Source organism: Telmatherina bonti, assembly GCF_933228915.1.
Source record: "Telmatherina bonti genome assembly, chromosome: 10".
In the NCBI taxonomy this organism is placed as follows: domain Eukaryota; kingdom Metazoa; phylum Chordata; class Actinopteri; order Atheriniformes; family Telmatherinidae; genus Telmatherina; species Telmatherina bonti.
In genome coordinates, this window is record NC_136628.1 from 8105229 (window position 1) to 8111060 (window position 5832).

Sequence of the window (5832 nt, forward strand, 5' to 3'; positions counted from 1 at the left end):
GTCATGGTTTCTGGTCTGGTCTCTGGTCTATTTTCTGGTCTGGTCTCTGGTCTGGCTTCTGGTCTGGACTCTGGTCTGGTTTCTGGTCTGCTTCTCCATGTTTAGTCCGGACTCTGGTCTGGACCCTAGTCTGGTTTCTGGTCTGGTCTCTGGTCTGGTCTGGATCCTAGTCTGGTCTCTGGTCTGGTCTCTGGTATGGTCTCTGGTCTGGACTCTGGTCTGGTTTCTGGTCTGCTTCTCCATGTTTAGTCTGGACTCTGGTCTGGTCTCAGGTCTGGTTTCTGGTCTGGTCTCTGGTCTGGTTTCTGGTCTGGTCTCTGGTCTGATTTCTGGTCTGGTCTCTGGTCTGGTTTCTGGTCTGGTTTCTGGTCTCTGTTCTGGACCCTATTCTGGTCTCTGGTCTGGACCCTAGTCTGGTCTCTGGTCTGGTCTCTGGTCTGGACCCTAGTCTGGACTCTGGTCTGGTTTCTGATCTGGTTCCTGGTCTGGTCTCTGGTCTGGTTTCTGGTCTGGTCTCTGGTCTGGTCTCTGGTCTGGACTCTGGTCTGGACTCTGGTCTGGTTTCTGGTCTGGTTTCTGGTCTGGTCTCTGGTCTGGTTTCTGGTCTGGTTTCTGGTCTCTGTTCTGGACCCTATTCTGGTCTCTGGTCTGGACCCTAGTCTGGTCTCTGGTCTGGTCTCTGGTCTGGACTCTGGTCTGGACTCTGGTCTGGTCTCTGGTCTGGTTCCTGGTCTGGTCTTTGGTCTGGTTTCTGGTCTGGTCTCTGGTCTGGTTTCTGGTCTGGTTTCTGGTCTGGACTCTGGTCTGGTCTCTGATCTGGTTTCTGGTCTGGTCTCTGGTCTGGTCTCTGATCTGGTTTCTGGTCTGGTCTCTGGTCTGGTTTCTGGTCTGGACTCTGGTCTAGTCTCTGGTCTGGTTTCTGGTCTGGACTCTGGTCTGGTCTCTGGTCTGATTTCTGGTCTGGTTTCTGGTCTGGTCTCTGGTCTGGTCTCTGGTCTGGTTTCTGGTCTGGACCCTGGTCTGGTTTCTGGTCTGGTCTCTGGTCTGGTCTCTGGTATGGTCTCTGGTCTGGACTCTGGTCTGGTTTCTGGTCTGATTTCTGGTCTGGTCTCTGGTCTGGTTCCTGGTCTTGTCTCTGGTCTGGTCTCTGGTCTGGTTTCTGGTCTGGTTTCTGGTCTGGTCTCTGGTCTGGTTTCTGGTCTGGTCTCTGGTCTGGTTTCTGGTCTGGTCTCTGGTCTGATTTCTGGTCTGGTTTCTGGTCTGGTTTCTGGTCTGATGTCTGGTCTGGTCTCTGGTCTGGTCTCTGGTCTGGTTTCTGGTCTGGTCTCTGGTCTGGTCTCTGGTCTGGTCTCTGGTCTGGACTCTGGTCTGGTCTCTGGTCTGGTTTCTGGTCTGGACTCTGGTCTGGTCTCTGGTCTGGTTTCTGGTCTGATGTCTGGTCTGGTTTCTGGTCTGGTCTTTGGTCTGGTCTCTGGTCTGATTTCTGGTCTGGTCTCTGGTCTGGTCTCTGGTCTGATTTCTGGTCTGGTCTCTGGTCTGGTCTCTGGTCTGGTTTCTGGTCTGGACTCTGGTCTGGTCTCTGGTCTGGTTTCTGGTCTGGACTCTGGTCTGGTCTCTGGTCTGGTTTCTGGTCTGGACTCTGGTCTGGTCTCTGGTCTGGTTTCTGGTCTGGTCTCTGATCTGGTTTCTGGTCTGGACTCTGGTCTGGTCTCTGGTCTGGTTTCTGGCCTGGTCTCTGGTCTGGTTTCTGGTCTGGTCTCTGGTCTGGTTTCTGGTCTGGTTTCTGGTCTGGTCTCTGGTCTGGTTTCTGGTCTGGTCTCTGGTCTGGTCTCTGGTCTGGTCTCTGGTCTGGCTTCTGGTCTGGACTCTGGTCTGGTTTCTGGTCTGCTTCTCCATGTTTAGTCCGGACTCTGGTCTGGACCCTAGTCTGGTTTCTGGTCTGGTCTCTGGTCTGGTCTGGACCCTAGTCTGGTCTCTGGTCTGGTCTCTGGTATGGTCTCTGGTCTGGACTCTGGTCTGGTTTCTGGTCTGCTTCTCCATGTTTAGTCTGGACTCTGGTCTGGTCTCAGGTCTGGTTTCTGGTCTGGTCTCTGGTCTGGTTTCTGGTCTGGTCTCTGGTCTGATTTCTGGTCTGGTCTCTGGTCTGGTTTCTGGTCTGGTTTCTGGTCTCTGTTCTGGACCCTATTCTGGTCTCTGGTCTGGACCCTAGTCTGGTCTCTGGTCTGGTCTCTGGTCTGGACTCTGGTCTGGTCTCTGATCTGGTTCCTGGTCTGGTCTCTGGTCTGGTTTCTGGTCTGGTCTCTGGTCTGGTCTCTGGTCTGGACTCTGGTCTGGTCTCTGGTCTGGTTTCTGGTCCGGTTTCTGGTCTGGACTCTGGTCTGGTCTCTGGTCTGGTTTCTGGTCTGGTTTCTGGTCTCTGTTCTGGACCCTATTCTGGTCTCTGGTCTGGACCCTAGTCTGGTCTCTGGTCTGGTCTCTGATCTGGACTCTGGTCTGGACTCTTGTCTGGTCTCTGGTCTGGTTCCTGGTCTGGTCTCTGGTCTGGTTTCTGGTCTGGACTCTGGTCTGGTCTCTGGTCTGGACTCTGGTCTGATTTCTGGTCAGGACTCTGGCCTGGTCTCTGGTCTGGTCTCTGGTCTGGTTTCTGGCCTGGTCTCTGGTCTGGTCTCTGGTCTGGTTTCTGGTCGGGTTTCTGGTCTGGTCTCTGGTCTGGTTTCTGGTCTGGTTTCTGGTCTGGTTTCTGGTCTGGTCTCTGGTCTGGTTTCTGGTCTGGTCTCTGGTCTGGTTTCTGGTCTGGTCTCTGGTCTGATTTCTGGTCTGGTTTCTGGTCTGGTTTCTGGTCTGGTCTCTGGTCTGGTTTCTGGTCTGGACTCTGGTCTGGTCTCTGATCTGGTTTCTGGTCTGGTCTCTGGTCTGGTCTCTGGTCTGGTCTCTGGTCTGATTTCTGGTCTGGTCTCTGGTCTGGTCTCTGGTCTGATTTCTGGTCTGGTCTCTGGTCTGGTCTCTGGTCTGGTTTCTGGTCTGGACTCTGGTCTGGTCTCTGGTCTGGTTTCTGGTCTGGACTCTGGTCTGGTCTCTGGTCTGGTTTCTGGTCTGGACTCTGGTCTGGTCTCTGGTCTGGTTTCTGGTCTGGTCTCTGATCTGGTTTCTGGTCTGGACTCTGGTCTGGTCTCTGGTCTGGTTTCTGGCCTGGTCTCTGGTCTGGTTTCTGGTCTGGTCTCTGGTCTGGTTTCTGGTCTGGTTTCTGGTCTGGTCTCTGGTCTGGTTTCTGGTCTGGTCTCTGGTCTGGTCTCTGGTCTGGTCTCTGGTCTGGACTCTGGTCTGGTTTCTGGTCTGCTTCTCCATGTTTAGTCCGGACTCTGGTCTGGACCCTAGTCTGGTTTCTGGTCTGGTCTCTGGTCTGGTCTGGACCCTAGTCTGGTCTCTGGTCTGGTCTCTGGTATGGTCTCTGGTCTGGACTCTGGTCTGGTTTCTGGTCTGCTTCTCCATGTTTAGTCTGGACTCTGGTCTGGTCTCAGGTCTGGTTTCTGGTCTGGTCTCTGGTCTGGTTTCTGGTCTGGTCTCTGGTCTGATTTCTGGTCTGGTCTCTGGTCTGGTTTCTGGTCTGGTTTCTGGTCTCTGTTCTGGACCCTATTCTGGTCTCTGGTCTGGACCCTAGTCTGGTCTCTGGTCTGGTCTCTGGTCTGGACTCTGGTCTGGTCTCTGATCTGGTTCCTGGTCTGGTCTCTGGTCTGGTTTCTGGTCTGGTCTCTGGTCTGGTCTCTGGTCTGGTCTCTGGTCTGGACTCTGGTCTGGTCTCTGGTCTGGTTTCTGGTCCGGTTTCTGGTCTGGACTCTGGTCTGGTCTCTGGTCTGGTTTCTGGTCTGGTTTCTGGTCTCTGTTCTGGACCCTATTCTGGTCTCTGGTCTGGACCCTAGTCTGGTCTCTGGTCTGGTCTCTGATCTGGACTCTGGTCTGGACTCTGGTCTGGTCTCTGGTCTGGTTCCTGGTCTGGTCTCTGGTCTGGTTTCTGGTCTGGACTCTGGTCTGGTCTCTGGTCTGGACTCTGGTCTGATTTCTGGTCAGGACTCTGGCCTGGTCTCTGGTCTGGTCTCTGGTCTGGTTTCTGGCCTGGTCTCTGGTCTGGTCTCTGGTCTGGTTTCTGGTCTGGTTTCTGGTCTGGTCTCTGGTCTGGTTTCTGGTCTGGTTTCTGGTCTGGTCTCTGGTCTGGTTTCTGGTCTGGTTTCTGGTCTAGACTCTGGTCTGGTTTCTGGTCTTGTCTCTGGTCTGGTTTTTGGTCTGGTCTCTGGTCTGATTTCTGGTCTGATTTCTGGTCTGGTCTCTGGTCTGGTTTCTGGTCTGGTCTCTGGTCTGGTCTCTGGTCTGGTTTCTGGTCTGGTCTCTGGTCTGGTCTCTGGTCTGGTTTCTGGTCGGGTTTCTGGTCTGGTCTCTGGTCTGGTTTCTGGTCTGGTTTCTGGTCTGGTCTCTGGTCTGGTTTCTGGTCTGGTTTCTGGTCTGGTTTCTGGTCTAGACTCTGGTCTGGTTTCTGGTCTTGTCTCTGGTCTGGTTTTTGGTCTGGTCTCTGGTCTGATTTATGGTCTGGTCTCTGGTCTGATTTCTGGTCTGGTCTCTGGTCTGGTTTCTGGTCTGGTCTCTGGTCTGGTCTCTGGTCTGATTTCTGGTCTGGTCTCTGGTCTGGTCTCTGGTCTGGTTTCTGGTCTGGTCTCTGGTCTGGTCTCCTGTCTGGTTTCTGGTCTGGTCTCTGATCTGGTTTCTGGTCTGGACTCTGGTCTGGTCTCTGGTCTGGTTTCTGGTCTGGACTCTGGTCTGGTCTCTGGTCTGATTTCTGGTCTGGTCTCTGGTCTGGACTCTGGTCTGGTCTCTGATCTGGTTTCTGGTCTGGTCTCTGGTCTGGTCTCTGGTCTGGTTTCTGGTCTGGACTCTGGTCTAGTCTCTGGTCTGGTTTCTGGTCTGGACTCTGGTCTGGTCTCTGGTCTGATTTCTGGTCTGGTCTCTGGTCTGGTCTCTGGTCTGGTCTCTGGTCTGGACTCTGGTCTGATTTCTGGTCAGGACTCTGGCCTGGTCTCTGGTCTGGTCTCTGGTCTGGTTTCTGGCCTGGTCTCTGGTCTGGTTTCTGGTCTGGTCTCTGGTCTGGTCTCTGGTCTGGTTTCTGGTCGGGTTTCTGGTCTGGTCTCTGGTCTGGTTTCTGGTCTGGTGTCTGGTCTGGTTTCTGGTCTGTGCTCTGGTCTGGTTTCTGGTCTGGTTTCTGGTCTAGACTCTGGTCTGGTTTCTGATCTGGTTTCTGGTCTGGTTTTTGGTCTGGTCTCTGGTCTGATTTCTGGTCTGGTCTCTGGTCTGATTTCTGGTCTGGTCTCTGGTCTGGACTCTGGTCTGGTCTCTGATCTGGTTTCTGGACTGGTCTCTGGTCTGGTCTCTGGTCTGGTTTCTGGTCTGGACTCTGGTCTGGTCTCTGGTCTGATTTCTGGTCTGGTTTCTGGTCTGGTTTCTGGTCTGGTCTCTGGTCTGGTTTCTGGTCTGGTGTCTGGTCTGGTTTCTGGTCTGTGCTCTGGTCTGGTTTCTGGTCTGGTCTCTGGTCTGGTTTCTGGTCTGGTTTCTGGTCTGGTCTCTGGTCTGGTTTCTGGTCTGGTCTCTGGTCTGGTGTCTGGTCTGGTTTCTGGTCTGTGCTCTGGTCTGGTTTCTGGTCTGGTTTCTGGTCTAGACTCTGGTCTGGTTTCTGGTCTGGTCTCTGGTCTGGTTTTTGGTCTGGTCTCTGGTCTGATTTCTGGTCTGGTCTCTGGTCTGGTTTCTGGTCTGGTTTCTGGTCTGGACTCTGGTCTGGTCTCTGGTCTGGAC